This window comes from Chrysochloris asiatica, unplaced genomic scaffold (assembly GCF_000296735.1).
Source record: "Chrysochloris asiatica unplaced genomic scaffold, ChrAsi1.0 scaffold00172, whole genome shotgun sequence".
Taxonomy (NCBI): Eukaryota; Metazoa; Chordata; class Mammalia; order Afrosoricida; family Chrysochloridae; genus Chrysochloris; species Chrysochloris asiatica.
This window is the reverse complement of record NW_006408690.1, coordinates 5,295,093-5,313,946: the sequence shown is the minus strand read 5'-3', so window position 1 is coordinate 5,313,946 and position 18,854 is coordinate 5,295,093. Positions and strand designations below refer to the sequence as shown.

The window sequence follows — 18,854 nt, the reverse complement described above, 5'->3', positions numbered from 1 at the left end:
CAGACGGCGTTGTACCTCATGACTGATCTGGATATGTTCTTTCTGAAAATGAATGCAACACCATTCCGCTTCAATTTGTCATTCCCGGCATAGTAAACCATGTGGTTGTCAGATTCAAAATGGCCAATACTCATCCATTTCAGCTCACTATTGCCTACGATATCGATGTTTATGCATTCCATTTCATTTTTGACAACTTCCAGTTTTCCCAGATTCATACTTTGTACATTCCATGGTCTGATTTTCAATGTATGTTTACAGCTGTTTCTCTTCATTTTGAGTTGTGCCCATCAGTAAATGAAGGTCCTGCGGGCTTTTCTCCCAGGAGCTTTACTCCATTTGCATCATCATGGTCAACTCTACTTTGAGGAGGCAGCTCTTTCCCAATCACATTTTGAGTGCCTTCCAACCTGAGGGGTCATTTTCTGGCACTATATCTGACAGTGTTTCTCTGCTATTCAGAAGGTTTTCAGTGACTAAACATTCGGAAGTAGTTCGTCACTCTTTCTTCCTAGTGTGTCTTTGTCTGGAAGCTCATCTGAAACCTGTCCTCCATGGGTGACCCTGCTGGTATTTAAAATACCAGTGACATAGCTTTCAGAATTACAGCAACTCACAAGCCACCACAGTATGACAAACTGACAGATGAGTGGTAGCTGTTTGGTTTTAAGTGGAAAGTGTCACTTTAAATTTCTAGGAGATCTGTGCGTATGCGTAGTAGAAACCTCCAGGGGTGGAGGTGAGGTGTCCATTTGCTCAGGCATCACCTCTAGTCACCCGAATGGTGACTTTTGCACAGTCAGCAAGAGACCAATGAACAGATATGGAAAAAAGAACGTCCACACCTGTATCTCCAGGTTCTGTCATTTGTAGCTGTTCTGATCCAACCCCCTTTTGGTCTCTCCCAAGATGGCAGCTCCGGGAATAGCTGAGTGTCTTGAATTAGAAAGCAGTGGATTTCTTGATTCTGCTACAAATGCCCCTAGCTGTAAGCCTTCCAATCTTCTAAAGATTCCTTTATATGTGGTTCAGAGTTCTAGCACCATCCCCTGAGCCTGCTTGGTCCAGTATTCTGTGTTGTTGGTGGATGGAGCTCCTCACTGCAAACGTCTACATAGGTTACAGTCTAGGAAACCCTATGAGGCAGTACTGCTTTGTCCTGTGTTCACTAGGTGGAATTCACTAGGTGGAAACAGGTTTTTTATTTGTTGTTGTTAATTTTCCTGCCCCCTTTACCATCTCATATTTATTTTAGAGTAATATTTTTCTATTTGGTCTCATTTAGATAATTTTTAAATGGAGCGCATTATTCATGTGTGATTATTTTAGGAGCTATTCTTTTTAACTAGAAGATGAGTTCAGGGGATAATGTCAGTTTAAGGCTTAAAGAGTTATCTCAGGTCAGCCTCTAGTGTTAGCTGGTTCAGTAAGTCTGGGTTTTTTAAGAATTTGCGTTGTGTTCCTCATTGTTCTTGTATTCATTGTTCTCTTGTGGCCTTGATTTGGTAGCTGGACATCATCTAGTTCTTCTGGTATCAGGGTAGATGAGGCTGTGGTTTGTTGACACTCTTAGTCCTATGGTGGTGGTGGTGGTGGTGGTGTGCCGTGGAGTCGGTTCCAACTCATAATGACCCTGCATAGGGCTTTTGAGGCTGTAAATCTTTACGGGAGCAGAAAGCCTCATCTTTCTCCCATGAACAGTTGGTAGTTTTGAACAGCTGACCGTGAGATTAGCAGCCTGACTAGTAACCACTGCTCTCCCAGTTTTTTACCCCCCGAGTCTTTGGTTTCCTTCTTTCTATCTTGTTTTGGATGAGTAGAGACCAATAGTTGTATTTTAGATAGCTTCTTGCAAGTTTTCAAGAAGCCAGACAGTATTCACCTAGTTTCTGAACTAAGGTTAGCTTCAAGACCAAAAAGCCTCATTGTGAGAAGGAATGATTGGAGTTCTTAAAAATAACTCCGACTCTAGTCTTCCAGTGTTTCTGGAAAGTCTGTTTCCCCGACTCTAGTCTTCCAGTGTTTCTGGAAAGTCTGTTTCCCCGACTTTGTTTGCTTACTTACTTGATGGGTTTTCCCCTGACTAACAGAAAACCTGAAGACAGTCTACTGCAATGATTAGAACTGTGGGTTGTGAAACCACAGTTACAATCTCTGATTTACATTCCACCTCTGCTCATTGCTAGTCTTAAGAACATAGGCAAATTATTTCACTTCTCTAAATCTCAGTTTTCTTATCTGAAAAGAGATAGGTGATGGGTGGAACTCATTTTCAACAAAGAATTTGGCTTTTAGTCTTGGTTCCCTAGAGTCTGGCCACACTTGAGGCCAGTGAATGTGGGCAGAGCCAACCAAGAGGGAGCACCTGGGGCCCGATGCTGACTCAGTCTGGGGAGTTGCGATGTAATTTAAATGGCTGGTGGTGAGGCCAACAAGAGCCCTGAACCCTAAAGGCTCAGATGAGCTTCCTTCGATTCCTTGTATCCAGAGGGAAAGTTTGTCCTCTGGGGTCATTGAAGCGCTGCACTGAGACCCGTCCTGGACCGAATCCTATGTATTATATCCATTTTCTCATAGATTCCTGAAGTTTGTGAGCCTTTCAGTGAATTATGAGACCTTAGAAACCAAGAAGGGGCTGCTGCCTGCTGATGTAGCCTAGAGAGAACAGGCTAGTAACTCCTAACCTTAGCCTAGGGGGTGGGGATGAGGAGAAGGGCCTGTGTGGACAGCTGGCGTCTGGACTGACCAGGGAAGGAAGGCTGGAATTATTACAGAGGTAGATGATCCCAGCCTCCTTTGACTGGTTAGGCACTGATTTGTAGGTTACTAATAGTATCTGATGGACTCCTGGTGTGGCACTGTGGGTTAATGCGCCAGACTGTAAAGCCATTTGAACTGCAAGGTCCGCAGTTCAAGCTCACCAGCTGCTCCTCGGAAACTCTATACAGGGTCGCTATAGGTCAGAACCACCTTGATGGCACTTAACAACAACAACAACAACAATAGTATCTGATACCTCAAAGGGTGTTTGTGAGAATTAAATGACATAATGCATTAGAAAGAGCAGAGCCTGATACATATCCAGAATTTAATAAGTGGTAATTGCTACTCATGATTAATTTACAATATTTCTGTTATATACCGTAAGAAGCTTTTTTTTTTTCTTTGTCTGCTATCTAGTCCACTAATCAGATGTTGTCTTTTCTCTTTTCAGTGTCACCCATTGTCATTTCTCTTCTGTCTTCCTCTTGCTTTTACCGCAGACCACGTATTCATTGCCTCTTAGCAAGAGTAAAATAATCAGCTAATACCTTACCTTCATGATTTTACGTAATGCTGTACATCTGTGTAAAAGTCATCTTCCTTTACCTCTTTGGTCCTCCTGTGTTGTTATTGTTAAGTGCTGTCGCGTCAGTTACAACTTGAAACGGTCTGATATGGGGTTTCGAAGAAGAAGCTGGTGGGTTTGAACTGCAGACCTGGTGGAGTGAGGTCCAGTGCTGATCCTACAGCAAGTACCACATCAGGAGTCCTTGTACAGAGTCTAAATTACTCTGCCTACCTTTCAAAGCCCCTTGTTATTTTTTGTATACTTTTCACTCTAGCTAGGCATAGGGACATGTTTCAAGACATAAGTTCTCTTTTATTGTTGTTAACTGCTGTCGAGTTGATTCCGACCCATAGCAACCCTGTATAGGGTTTCCAAGGAACAACTGGTGAGCTTGAACCACCGACCTTGCAGTTCAAACGACTTTGCAACACCAGGACTCCAAGTTCCCTTTATTAATTCTGAATTTCCTCCTTTGATTGCTTCACCAGGCAGCCTGGCTCTTGCCTCTCAGGGAACTGACTTTTTATGTGGAGATTACCAGTGACCTTTAGCTGCTCTATGTTTTCCGTGGTCTGAGATGATCAGGACCTCTGTGGTGATACCCTAATCTTTGCTGGACCCTGAGCTGTCTTTGGGAGTCCTGGTAGTTAAGCACTTGGCTGCTAAATGAAAGGTCAATGGTTCAAATCCACAAACCACTTCACAGGAGACAGAACAATCTTTTTCCACAAAGATTACAGCCTTGGAAACCCTATGGAGCAGTTCTACTTTGTCCTGTATGTAGAACTGCTATGAGTAGGAATGGACTTCATGGTAGTGGGTGTGTTTGTCTGTTAACCTGCCTTTAGTAGTCTAGATTCTGAGAAAGTTCATTATTGTAAATTGCTACCATGAGTCAGAAGGAACCCTGGTAGCATTGTTGTTGCTATTAGGTGCCATCGAGTCGGGACTGACTCATAGTGACCTTATGCACAGCAGAATGAAACACTGCCTGATCCTGGGCCAACCTTACTATCATTGCCACACTTGAGCCCATTGATGCTGCCACTTTGCCAATCCATTTCGCTGCATGGGGGGTGGGGTCTTCCTCTTTTTCTCTGACCCTCCACCCTACCAAACATGATGTTGTTGTTGTTAAGTACTGTGGAGTCTGTTCTGACTCATAGTGACCCTGCACAGGGTTTCTAAGGCTGCAAATCTTTATGGGAGCAGAAAGCCTCATCTTTCTTCTGCGGAACAGCTGGTAGTTTCGAACTGCTGACCTTGATTTGTAACCACTACGCTACCAGAGCTCCTTACCAAACATGATATTGTTGTTAAGTGCCAATAGCGACCCAGTATAGGGTTTCCAAGGAGCAGTTGGTGAGCTTGAACTGACCTTGCAGTTCAAACGACTTTGCAGTCTGTCGCATTAGCCCACAGCACCACACCAGAACTCCACCAAACATAATAGTGGATTACAAATTGGGCTGCTAATCAAAAGGTCAACAATTCGAATCTACCAGCCACTCTGTGGGAGAAAGATGAGGCTTTCTGCTCCCGTAAAGATTTGCAGCCTTGGAAACCCTATACTGGGTCGTTAGGAGTTGGAAATGAGGCTTTCTGTTCCCGTAAAGATTTGCAGCCTCGGAAACTCTATGCTGGGTCGTTAGGAGTTGTAACTGATTTGGTGGCACACAACCACCATCACCACTGTGAGATGGAGTTGACTTGATGGTACTTAGATTTTATTCGTTTAATGTCAAAAATACTAGGAATCACACCAGTCTGTTTTGTGCCCAAGGCCTATTAAAAGTACTTTTATTACAAATGCACAGTCATAAAAAAGATTAGACTTACTGATCTGAGAGACCGGTAGAACTCCCTGAGACTGTGGCCCTCAGACGTCCTTCAGACCTGGACCTGACCTCCAGACATCACTTTTCAGCCAAACAATAGAGAGGCCCATAAAGTGAAGGAACATATTCCTGACAACAGTCAACCGTATAGACCAAATGGGTAGCATTTAGCCTCTCCCCATCACCCCCAGTTTCAGAAGGCAGGAAGAGACAGGAAAGAATGGTGAATGGAAATATTGTTACATTGAGGAAATTACAGTAAATGTCACAAAACAAAATGTGTTGAACTTGTTGAATGGGAAACTAGATTGCTCTGTAAACTTTCACCCAAACCACAATAAAAAGTGTTTTTTTGTTTTAAAGTACTTTTGTTCCTAGAAATTTGAACTATAGCTTCACTGTTTACTTCTTTAGATCTTACTGTGCATACAACTAAACAGTGCAGAGTAGGTATCCAGTAATGTTTCTGTATTGTGTCATTTCATGTTGTTTTTTTTTCCACCTTGGTTTTAGAGGTCTTGGTTTTTGAAATGAAGCTCTAGTAAATAGAAGTTGAATAGAAAGTGAACAAGCCTGGTGCTTTTTCCTTGTTCTCTTAATTTCCCATGTCCCAGGAGTAGCCAGCTCACACTTCAGACGCATTGGGAAGCTCAGACCTCCCTCTCCCTAAGCTTTTCACAGATGGCCTTATCTCATATTGCATGTTCTTGTCACCTTGGCTCACGACAGTAGTAGTCATTCTAAGGGGACCCCTAGTCGCAATTTGGAAGTGAATTTTTTTTCAGATTTGATTGTGAAGATATTTTAAGGAGTAAGAAATTGAGAGTAAGAAAAAATAATAGACATGTTTTTGACGGTAGGTATTTTACTTTTCTTCTGCCCCTAGATGTTATTGTTAAGTGTTGTCATTGTTTTTAAGTGCTATCAAGTCGATTCTGACTCAGCAACTCTGCATACCGTTTCCAAGGAGTGGCTCATGAGTTTGAACCGCTAACCTTGCAGTTCAAATTGACCTTGCAGTCCAGTGCATTAACCCACAGCACCACACGGTTCTGACTCACATCAACCTTGTCTAGGGTTTCTGAGAAGCAGCTGGAAAGTTTGAATTGCCAACCTTATGGTTAGCAATCCAGTGCTTATACTGCAGTGCCATACCAGGACTCCTGTATTCCTACTACTTGTCACAAAATCCGGTAAAAATGGTTTTGGGATAGAATGCATGTATTTCTTAACATACATGCTGTACATTTCTGTGGTAAGCAAATGTTCAATCAAAAAGACTAATGCATTGGTAAGAGGAGTCACTAACTTGCAGAATGTCTCTACAGATGACTGACTTTAAAAAAAAAAGTTTTTATTGTGAATTGAGTGATAATTTACATGGAGAGCATCAGCTTTACATTCATCCTATTGTATTTTGTTTCATTGCAATGATTACAATCCCCTCCATGCATCATCATTCAACAGCATTTGCTTCCAGTCCCCTGGCTTTTTGTGTGTGTGTGTGGATGTACACCAAAGCACTCAGGAATATATAATCATTCAAACAACCAAAGGGTATACCCTGCACACCAGCCCTGCCAGCCACCATTACACAGCCCCTCTCCCTCCTTGAATTTAAGAGTCCCCAGCTGCTCCGTCTCTCCACGTCATCGTCTCTGCCGCCATCTCTGGCATCACTGCTTCTCTGGGTAGGGTTGCACATTCTGCTCTTCTCCATTGATGGTCCCAGGGTCCTTTGCTCCTGGACTGCAAGATCAACCACTCTCTTCCTTTTGTTAGATAACATCTACCTTTATATTTGTACAGATGACTGTTTTTTGTTTTTTTAAAATATTTTATTGTGGGGCGTCGGCGGCTGCACAGGGTGGGAGAGGTGGTGGCGGTGGAGGCAATGGTGGATCTGGCGGTGACCTCAGCTCTGGGACAAGCAGTAATCGAAGCGGCTTGTTGGATAAGTGGAAGATTGATGATAAGCCAGTAAAAATTGACAAATGGGATGGATCCGCTGTGAAAAATTCTTTGGATGATTCTGCCAAACAGATACTTCTGGAAAAGTACAAGTACGTGGAGAATTTTGGTTTAATCGATGGATGCCTCACCATCTGTACCATTTCCCGTCTCTTTGCCACAGTGGCTTTGAATTGGGATTATATGCACCCCTTTCCAGAGTCAAAGCCGGTTTTGGCTTTGTGTGTCATATCCTATTTTGTCATGATGGGGATCCTGACTATTTATACCTCATATAAGGAGAAGAGCATCTTTCTCGTGGCTCACAGGAAAGATCCTACAGGGATGGATCCTGATGATATTTGGTAGCTGTCCTCCAGTCTCAAAAGATTTGATGACAAATACACTCTGAACCTGACCTTCATCAGTGGGAGAACAAAGCAGCATCGGGAAACTGAGTTCACCAAATCCATTGCTAAGTTCCTTGACTACAGTGGGACACTGGTCATGGATGCAGATGAGCCTGAAATATCCAGGCTCCATGATAGTCTCACTACAGAAAGAAAAATAAAATAGCCTATTTCTAATAGCCATTTTTCTGCTGGATCATGTGAAATTAGAAGTGGCAGGGGGAGGGGCGGGGAAGAAATAAGGTAAAGTAAGAATCATTTGAAAATGCCCTTTTTTTTCTGAAATTTTAGTCCATTCTGGAGAGATAGGATTTTCTAGCACAGATATAAGAAGTTGTAGCTCTGATGTCTAGCTGTAGCCTCCTTGATTTGTTGATTGTGTTGTTTTGATTTGCTCGTCTGGAAAAGCATTTTTGTCAAAAGCTGTATAGCCTTCCTCCTTCATACCTAGCAGTACATTTTCTAAGGTAGCTTTGTGCCATGCAGCATTTGAAGAATCGGCTTTTGTTTCTGCATTCAAATGAACTTTATCAACATATGACAAGATAATGTGTTTATAAATGCCATGAACCAGCTCTATTTTTTAACTCTCTTAGGAGGAAGTTTCACACTTTGGGAAAAGAGGCTCATTCAGTCCCATTTGCAAACAAATACTGGAAATTAAACTAGTGTTTCACAGAAGAGGTGCCTATGGTTAATGAAAGTTCATGAAGCTTTTTCTTGTCTGGCATCAGTAATTTGAAATGCACATTTGGGCATGAGTCTATGTGCATTGTCCCACACCTACACAGAGGCAGTGACAGTGAAGAGTAGAGGCTCTGGAGCCTTGACATAGAATTTGAGCCCTGGTTCTGCCACCACCTATCTGAGATTCTAACTCTGTATGTTTGTGTGCATGTATGTGTTGGCTGCACATGGATGCGTGTGTGCATAGAGTCTATTAAATCAGTTTTAAGTTTCAGCATTTAGAAATGAAACTAATAGCAGTGCTAATAAACAATAATAATGACAGTAGCTTAAGAACCAAGGACAGAATGTCAGTGCCCCTTGTCTTTTCCTGACTTCCCTCTCTACTGATTTCCTCCCACGTGATTACTCTTTGTCAGCTTCTTATCTTCTCATTGGCTGTTATGTCTTTCACTCAGAGGTCATAAAAACAAATGCTCATATGATCCAAGCAAGTAACACAAATGTTTGAAATCTCCAATATAAGAATCAGGAATTTGATGAGGGCAGTGGTAAATAAGAGCACTGCTTCTCACACCAGCTTATTATTTCATGGGCCTACCTACACCTGTCCATGTTCCAGAAACTGCTTGTCGAATAAGACAGGAGTGGCTAGTTCAAACCTGCTTAGCAGTGCCATTGAAGAAAGGCCTGGTGATCGTCCATAAAGATTATTGTTATATGCCATTGAATCAATTCCAACTCCTAGCGACCCTATAGGACAAAGTAGAAGCCCTGTAGGGTTTCCAGGACTAATCCTGGTGGAAGCAGACTGCCACATCTTTTTCCTGCGAGGTGATTACTGGATTCAAACTGCTAACCTTTTGGTTAGTCGCCTAGCACTTAACTACTGCACCACCAGAACGATTACAACCAAAAAAACCCTGTGAAACAGTTCTACTCTTAACACTCAGAATCACCATGAGTTAGAATGAACTTGAACGCAACAGGTTTGGTTTAAGCTTAATTAGGACAATAAGATGTGGGTTTGTAATCACTTAGTATATTTTCTTTAAGTGGTTTCATTGACTAGTTTGAGCTTCCTATCCTTTTTCTAGCTGTGTACTGGGCATAATGTGAATATTGCCCAGATACTTTAAAGCTGAATTAATTATATGTTGTTGTCATCTCTGTTTCTCTCTTCCTCAGTCCCTCTCACTGTTAATAATATTATAGATACAGCTAGACAAGCTCAAAACTTTGAACTGCTCCCTCATGTCCTCTGGATTCAGTCATCAGATCATCTTTGTTTTAATCAAAATGTTATTAAAATCTATCTCTGTCATATTGTCATGATACTAGATTAGCGCATGGTTCACATCATTATGCCTTTGACTTCGTCTTGCCCTCTACCTAGAACTCTTTCTTCCTCCATCCCTTTTTTCAGTCTCAAATGTCTTTTGTACTGTTCTCTAATTTTTCTCAGCAGAGCTGTTGTTGTTGTTGTTAAGTGCCGTCGAGTCGGTTCCGACCCATAGCGACCCTGTACAGGGTTTCCGAGGGTGTAAATCCTTACGGGAGTAGAAAGCCTCATCTTTCTCCCGCGGAGCGGCTGGTAGTTTCGAACCGCTGACCTTAAGGTTCGCAGCCCGATTCGTAACCACTACGCTACCAGAGCTCCTTCTAGCACTGCTGAATCTATGCCTATTTTGTTTTGACAAGCCTGTATTATAATGCAATACCCATACATTTATTTGACAAATATTTATTGAGCATGTTCCATGTGCCAAGCCTTATTATAGATTCATGGAATGCCCAGAACTTCTTGCCTTCATGGAGTTTACATTCTAATAAGAAGTTCTTGCCTTCATGGAGTTTACATTTTAATAAGGGGATACAGACAATATACAAGAAATAATAAATATAGTATTTCAGCAGTAAGAAGCAGTTTAAATTGTTAACTTATTGACTTTACTGTGTTAATGCCTATGACAGCTGTTCCACTTAGGAATTCAGGGTACAACTTCTTGTGTGTGACAACTTTCTTTCATACACCATTTTGTGGGTGTGTATATATTTGACTTGGGGAAACAAAAACTTAAAAAAATAAACCACCTTAATTTAAGGCAAACTTAAGCCTGTTACATATGTGCTCTTAACTAAAGAAGCCAATGGCATTTTTAGTTTTATATTGTATATGTTTACCACTAGTATATTCCTGTTGTTTGTGTCCTTTATTAACTACCATTTTCTAAAACGTTTTTCAATAAAAGGAAAGAAGATGTGAAAAAAAAAAGTTTTATTGTGAATTATGTGATAGTTTACATGGGAGAACGTTGGTTTTACATTCATTCTATCATATATCGTCTCATTGCCATGGTTACGATCCCCTCCATGCAATCCTTCCCTCCCGTACCCCCCAGGTCTTCAGCACACAGTCACTCTCCCTCTCTGGATCTAAAGTCTCCAGCTGCTCCATCGCTCCACATCATCATCTCTGGCTCCATTTCAGGCATCACTGATCCAGATGACTGATTTTTGAGAAAGAAATTAGAAAGGGGGTGGGGACAATGACTGGGGGTGGTGGTTTTGTGCCATCAAGTCAGTTCAGACTCACAGCCACCCTGTATAGAGTTTCTGAGAAGTACATCTTCTTGGGAATAGAAAACCTCATCTTTCTCCTGCAGAACCACTGGTGGTTTTGAACTGCTGACCTTGCAGTTAGCAGGTTAACCCAGAATGCCTCTAGAGCTCCTTATAATTGGGGATAGAAGGAAGAAGTTAGGTTTATTTAGAAGAATTCTTAGGACCTGCTTCTTGAAGCTTCTTCTTAACTTCTTTAGGAAATGTTGGGTAAATGCTCTGCCCGCTCTCTTGCCATTGGGGTACTTACCTACGTGAGGAAACTTCAAAGTTCAAGTTTGAAATCCCATTAAATTTTTATCCATTTTTTCCAAGAACTGTTTGAAGCCTCCTTGTATTTGTTGTTAAGTGTTTTTCAGTAGATTCTGACCAATAGCGACCCTGTATAGGGTTTCCAAGGAGCGGCTGGTGAGCTTGAACTGCCTACCTTACAGTTCAAACCGACATTGCAGTCCAGTGCATTAACCCACAGTGCCACACCAGGACTCCTCCTTGTATGTAAACCCACCCAAAAGTGCTTTCCTGGTATGGCGCTATGGGTTAAGGCGCCAGACTGCAAAGCTGTTTGAACTGCAAGGTTGGCGGTTCAAGCTCACTAGCTGCTCCTTGGAAACCCTATACTGGTTCACTATGGGTCGGAATCAACTCGAAGGCACTTAACAACAACAACAATAGCGCTTTGGAGTCCTGGTGTGGTGCTGTAGGAGAAGCACTGGTCTGTAAGGTCAGTTTGAACTTCAAGGTAAGTAGTTCAGACTCAACCAGCCGCTCCTCAGAAAACCTATACAGGGTCCTGTGATTTGGAACAGACTGAACAGCACTTAACAACAATAATAGAGCTCCACCCTTGAAATCAAACCAGAATTTAGATCTGTTAATTAAGGAGTTCTGGTGTGGCGCTGTGGGCTGATGCACTGGACTACAAGGTCGGTTTGAATTGCAGGATTGGTGGTGCAAGTTCACCAGCTGCTTCTTGGAAATCCTAGGCAGCGTCGCTGTGAGTGTGAACCATCAGTGGCGCTTAAGTAGTCTGAACTCTATGGCACTCAACAACAACAACAATCATACCATTCTATTTCAAGAAATATGTTAGGAGTCCAAAATAGAAGTTGGCTGTGTAGTGAAGTAGTGATTGTCACCCTGTTCTCCTTGGAGCTGTTTGGGCAGAATATACCAAGGGGCTTAAAAAAGTTTGTGAGCAAATTCCATTGTCTTTGAATTCCATTTTTCCATGAACTTTTTGAAGCCCTTTGTATTAGGTATGTTTTGTGTGGTATTTTCAAGAGCTGAGAGATTTGGACTAGATAGTGTTTTAAAGTTTTAAAAAATTTTGAGTAAAATTTCAGAAATATTGAATGGCAAAGAATACATAATAAAGAACATAGGACCTTTCCCTGGAATTAACAAGATATTAACATTGTGGTGCATTTGCTTTAGATTTTTTTAAATGAAAGAAATGCAAGATTTTTAGATAAAGTTGGAGAAGTATACTTGGTTCCCCTTCCCAGTCCTGTTTTCCTGTCTCCCTAGAAGCACCTGTTGTCTGTGGAGACAGGGAAATAGGGAGTGTGAATTTGTGTAAATGTATGCTTACATTTAGAAACAATGAATGTTTGCTTTATTTTATGGACATACATACATAGTGTTGTGCTCATGAACATAAATGATCTTGATGCATGTTGCATTCTGTTACTTTTTAAAAGGGCTTGTTTTTGATTCTGACTAGCCATGTAAGAGACCCTGACATTTTCCATGTATTTATTTTTTTGGTATTGTGTGCAAATATCTTTATGCCCTAGACATTTCATAAAACTTTTGTGATGTATTTATCTTTGTATGCTTTAATGAAAAAAAAAAAAAAAAAAAAAAAGACACTGCTCATAAGTTGAAACAGGGTTATTTTTGCCTGAAATTTCCATAGGCATTTCAGCAGATAGTCACTATTTTGTATTTCAGAAAGATGCTGCAAAACTGTTGCAATGGGTGTCAGATAGTTTGCAAGGGAAGTGAGTAGGTGGCAGGGCGTTTTTGGCTTCAACTGACGTGTACGTAAGTACTGCTGCTGGGACCATGTGGGAACTTGTTATTGTGTGAGGAAGTATGTTTTTAAATTACTTTGTTTTTTTGGTAATAGTTGTTTTCTATATTAAAACAATACCCCTTTTCATTTAAGTAATGCACATAAATTTAAAATTAACGCAGCAAATAATATTAATCTAGAGCCCTGTTGTTTTAACCAAGCTTTGGTGTCATTGTCGTTGCTGTATGCTGGGCCTTTTCACTTGGTTGTCTCATCTTCATCTCATTTACAAGACCCCAAATAGAAAAAGAGCTCCACTTTTTAAGTCACTTTTTAATCTGTGCATTTCCTTTTTATTGTGCCACCTCCCTTTTATATATACAGTGGATCAGCACTGGACTGTAAACCATAAGGTCAGTAGTTCAAACCCACCAGCTGCTCCTTAGAAACCCTGTACAGGGTAGCTATGAGTCGGAACCGACTCAACAGCACTTAACAACAACAAAGGAACTATAGACTCGTCTTTGAATCTCTCTCTCTACCTTTTCACTTTGACACCTGTGGGTGCCCCCCACCCTTCCCTTTTACATTATCTCCTGTATTCTAATCTCATCCTTATCATTCTAGTCTAAATCTGCCCACTTCTAGCCTAGATTACTATAGTTTGCTTCAGTACTGAATTTGTAGCCTTCAATTTACCTTGCATCCTGTTAAGAGGTTTTTAAAACATGACTTGCATTATTACATTGTCCTCTCAGAGGAATTCATAAAATAACCCAGTAGACTTGTAAGGACTTTGAAGTTGTAGTATTCAAACCCCAGTGCTACAATTTACCATAGACTATATGACCTCAAATAAGTTATATATGTTTCTAAGGCTTAATTTTCTCATGTGAATGGAGACCACTAATAATAGTATTTAGGTTATATAGGGTTGTAGCTCCTAAACATAACCACCACTCATGTCAGTGGTGGCTGTTGCTATAATCCTAAACCAGTTTCAGTAGAGATTCTAGACTAAGACTAGGAAGAAAGGTTTGGCAATTTGCTTATGAAAACCCAGTTGATCACAGCAATCTAATCTTGTTGTGTGTTGGATTGCCATGAGTCAGGGACATCTCCACAGCGGCTAACAACAACACCGCCCTTCCCCAAACCAAATCCCACTACCATTGAGTCTGATTCATAGCAATTCTATAGGACATAGTAGAACAGCCCCACAGGATTCCAAGGCAGTAAATCTTTATGGAAACAGACGGCCGTATCTTTCTCCTGCAGTATAGTGTGAGGCTAAGGAGCTTTGGTAGCGCAGTGGTGACAAATTGGGCTGCGAACCTTAAGGTCAGCAGTTCAAAACTACCAGCTGTTCGGTGCGGGAAAGATGAGGCTTTCTGCTCCCGTAAAGATTTACAGCCTTGGAAACCTTGTACAGGGTCGCTATGGGTCAGACCCAACTCCACGGCACATAACCACCCACCACCACTGTAGTGTGGGGCTGAACTTTCTGTTAGCAAGAGTGCTTTAATTACTGCACTACCAGTGTTCCTGTAAGTAACAACAGATTTTAAATAAGAGAATATAAGTTCTGTGGCTGGCACAGTCAAATGTTAGGACTATTACTCCTAATCAGATCACGTCGTAGTATAGATTTTGTGGTTCATATTGTACTGTTAACTTTTTCACAATATAAACCTGTTTGTGTATCAACAGTCTATTTTGGCCTTTTATTCCCTTCCTTCAAATCAAAGGACATTTGCATTTGACTTGTATTTGAACACGCTCAAATGGACATGTGCTCGGCTAAATGTACTTACCCACCTAGGCTGGTGGAGTCCTGGTGGGCACTATAGGATAAGCACTAGTCTACTCTACTACTAAGTCCGAGGTTCAAACCCACAAATCCCTCTTTGGAGACTGTATACAGGGTTGGTTTGGGTTGTAACTGACTTGATGACACAATAACAACAAACAACAACACGCAGGTTGGTATTTCCATAGCCTCTCATCTTAAGCATCTTCCGTTTTGTTTATATTCTACCCATGCTTTGATAGTCCAACTCATCTTCTCTTTTCTCTGACAGCATTCATTTACAGTGATGGACTATTTTGTCTTTAACGTCATGTCATTAGTTTATTGTCTTGAATACATGGGGACGGGGCTTCACAAAGTTCGTGGAAAAATTCTGTTATCTTTTAATTCCAATTTTCCATGAACATCTGAGCTATTTCCTCATTTCAGTTCTAAGTCCCTTCTAGGCTGGGCTCATACAACTACTTTGCTAGTAACCAGTGCCAAGTATTTATTGATGTTATAATAGAGCTTGCTATTTGGTAATGTTCATACTTAGTGTAAAATGCATGCGACAGTCTTTTTGATATGGAATACTTAATAAATGAATGAATTTTCATATTTATTGAGGACTCTGTGCAAAGTACTACAACATGTATAGTAGCATATAAGACAAGGTCCCTTCTGTGTTTTGAGCGAAGACATACATTAAACAAATCTTTACAAAATGGTGTGTTAAGTTGGAGGTGGGAGTACAGGGTGATACATGGAGGTAGTGAGAACTAACCTAGTCAAATGTCCATTCTGAGGGCCTTTCCAAGGTTTAGAATGCAAAAGGATGGTTAAGAGTATTTCTGTCAGAGGGAATAATATGTTAAGAATTAGAGTTAAGAAAGAGCATGGTAGCAATGAAGAGATAGATATGGGCTGAGTCCAACCACGTTACATAGACTCCTGTCAACCTGGAGTATGGTGAGACCTGGTCAGCCAGCAGTATGGTGAGACCTGGGGACTCCTGAGCCCATGGACAAGGACCTAGCCACAGAGGACTGGAGTGGAAAGTGAAGTGTCCAGCTGATATGAAGTGAGGAGATATGTACAAGAATGTCCATACTTGCAGATATTACCCATTTGACCTAGCTTCAATGCTGGATGAGCAGAACTCAACTAGAGGAAGGTAAAAAAAAATTTTTAGGGGGTGAAACAAGTGTAATTCACTACAATTTGATGAACTTGACCTATCCTTATGGATGTAGTAGCATTAAAATAACAATCAAGAGGGATGGAATCTTCACAGCAAGGATCTTTCCCACCCCCTCTGTACGCAAGGTAGATGGGATGGGCAACTTGGACATTGGCTACCTAATATGGGAGGGGCTATAAAGGCACGAAGTGACTGGCTTACAAGTTTTCACGAGGGAGTTTACTTTCAGAGGGTACGGGGGGAAGGCAGAATCTCCACTGAGTGGTTTTCATCCTGTCTAGATGGGGCTGGTGAAAGGAGATGGGGATAAGACTCTTGTGGTTCAGTAGTGAGTAGTTGTGATCATGACTGATTGCGGTTGTTGCAACTGTAAAGGTAGACATTTTGTAGCAAAAAGAAGGGAGTGGTTGAGCTTGCAGTCCAGGAGTGGAGGACCATCAAAGGAGAAGAACCGGAGCAGAGTGTGGAACCCTACCCAGAGAAGCAGCGACCCCAGAGTTGATGCAAGGCAGAGATGATGATGTGGAGAGATGGAGTGGCTGAGGATTCTAGACTCATGGAGGGAGAGGGTCTGTGTGCTGGTGGCTGGGGGCAGGCTTGCAGGGTATGCCCTTTGGGTGTTTGAATGATTGCACATTCCTGAGTGTTTTGGTGTACATCCAAAAAAAAAAAAAAATCACATACACACATCCAAAGAACGGAATAGAAGTAAATACTGTTAAATGATGATGCATGGAGGGGATTGTAATCATTGCAATGAAATGAAATACTGTAGGATGAGTGTAAAGCTGATGTTCTCCAATGTAAACTATCACTCAATTCACAATTGAAAAAAAAAAAAAAAAAGGGAAAATAGTAAGGCTGGAGTCCTGGTGTAGTGCTGTGGGTTAATGTGCTGGACTGCAAGGTCATTTTGAACCACAAATTCTGCTGTTCAAGCTCACCAGCTGCTCCTTGGAAACCCTTTGTAGGATCGCTATGAGTTGGAACTGAGTCAATGGCACTTAACAACAACAAACAACAAGGCTGGAGTTCAGAAAGTGGAGGTGGTCTCAGATAACCCAGTGAGCTAGGGAGCGATCATATTGTCAAGGTTTTCTAAGACATACAGTTTTAGATTTGAGTCTATAATAGCAATGGAAGACTATTGAGCAGAAGACATACATTCTAGTTTTAAGCTAGAAAGTGACATAAGAAGAAAAATAATGCATTGTTGTTGTTGTTGTTAGGTGCCATAGAGTCAGTACCGACTCATAGTGACCCTATGTATAGCAGAACAAAACACTGCCAGATCCTGGGCCAACCTCACTACTGTTGCCATGCTTGAGTCCATCAATGCTGCCACTTGGCCAATCCATCTTGCTGAGGGTCTTCCTCTTTTTCTCTGACCCTCTACCTTAGTAAATGTACACACATGTTTTTTAATTTGAAGATTGCTCTTTAAAACTGCCATGTAATGAATGACAGACAATAGTAGCTCTGTTGTGAGACTGGTTGGGAAGGTATTTCAGTGAGAAATTAGTGGCTTTTATGAACATTTGGTCACAGTGGCAATGTAGGGAAGTGAACTGATTGAGGAAATATTAGCAAGTTGTTAGCTTGATGTGGTGATCGATTGGATGTGTTAGATGTAGGAGGTAAGGGAGAAACAAGACTCAGTAATGACTCACAGTAATTTGGGCATCTGGGTGGATGGTCATAACAGTCATTGAGAAGAGAATGTTCTGGCAGATGAGTAAGTTTTGAAGAGGCAGTGGGAAGATCAGTTAATTTTTTCAAATGTTCCTTTTGAAGTGCCAGCACATTCAAGTGCAGATAACACTTAGTTGTAAGGCCTGGGTTAGGAATAGCGAATGGAAGATGCCAATTTATAAGTGACAGATGCGTCCAAATTTGTTACTCTTCAGTGGCATCATTTTCAGGTTCAACAATGCCTCTCAAGTCTCTACCATAAATATTTTAGTTGATGTATTGAGTATTATTTGAAAGGCATTGTGTTAATACACTTATGGGTTGTGTACCAACTTGCTTGGGCCAGGATTCTAGTGACATGGCAGTTAAGACGTAGACATCCGTCATGACAAAATCTAATCCAATATGGTCAGCTCCATAATGAGATCTACTTTGAGTCAATTGAAAGGAAGTTTACTCAGGGTTGTGGTCTGCTTCCAGTATAGTGGACAGTCAGGCAAAGTTGGCTTGCTTTTTTGCTAGGTCTGGATCTTGCATCTGTCTGGCTTGTCATCTGCCATTCGGTTCTTGGACTAAAGCTAATGGCCTGCTGTATTGCCTGCTGAGCCTGAAAGTCATCGGTGGCCTGCCTTCTTAACCTGCTGACCTTGGATTCATTCATCCCTACAGCCAGAAGTGTGTCCTCTGACCTAACTGATCTTGGATTCATCAGCCCCTGGAGAAGTCTCCATCCTCACATCTGACCCACAGACTTGGAACTGGCTCACCTCTACAACTATGTGAGCCATTTCTTTGATATAACCTCTCTGTATATAAGCTTCATATATAAACTTCACTGGGAGCACAGTGGGTCCATAGGATAAGTGCTGGTCTGCAAACCATAAGGTTGGTGGTTCGAGCCCACCAGCCACTTCATGGAGAAAATGAGGCCTTCTGCTCCCCCACAGATTTTAAGCCTTGAAAACGACATGGTTGCTGTGAGTCAGAACCAACTCAGCAGCACTTAACAACAACAAGCTTCACTAGTTTTGCTTCTCTAGTGGACCCAGCATAAAACAGCCACTGTTATGCTGGTGGCAGATGCAAAGATGTATACTATCAAGTTCTCTCTTCTGAGACTTTAAAGATCTAAGGAGAAAGTAAATACAAGCGGAATTAAAATAGAATGAAATATTAGACTGCTGACAAGGGTAGTGTTTAGTTGCTCATTATTTATGATGCAGATTTTAATAACATAGAAAACGCAGATGAGACAGTGATGAAGATAAGTTATGTTTACAGGTATTTGGATTTCTTTATCTTCTGACAGAA

General features: G+C 41.4%; 1 pseudogene; it reads left to right on the top strand.

The window, feature by feature from the left end:
- Nucleotides 1–7,011: 7,011 nt before the first annotated feature.
- LOC102820704 lies at nt 7,012–7,695 on the top strand (annotated as a pseudogene).
- The last annotated feature ends 11,159 nt before the right edge of the window (nt 7,696–18,854 follow it).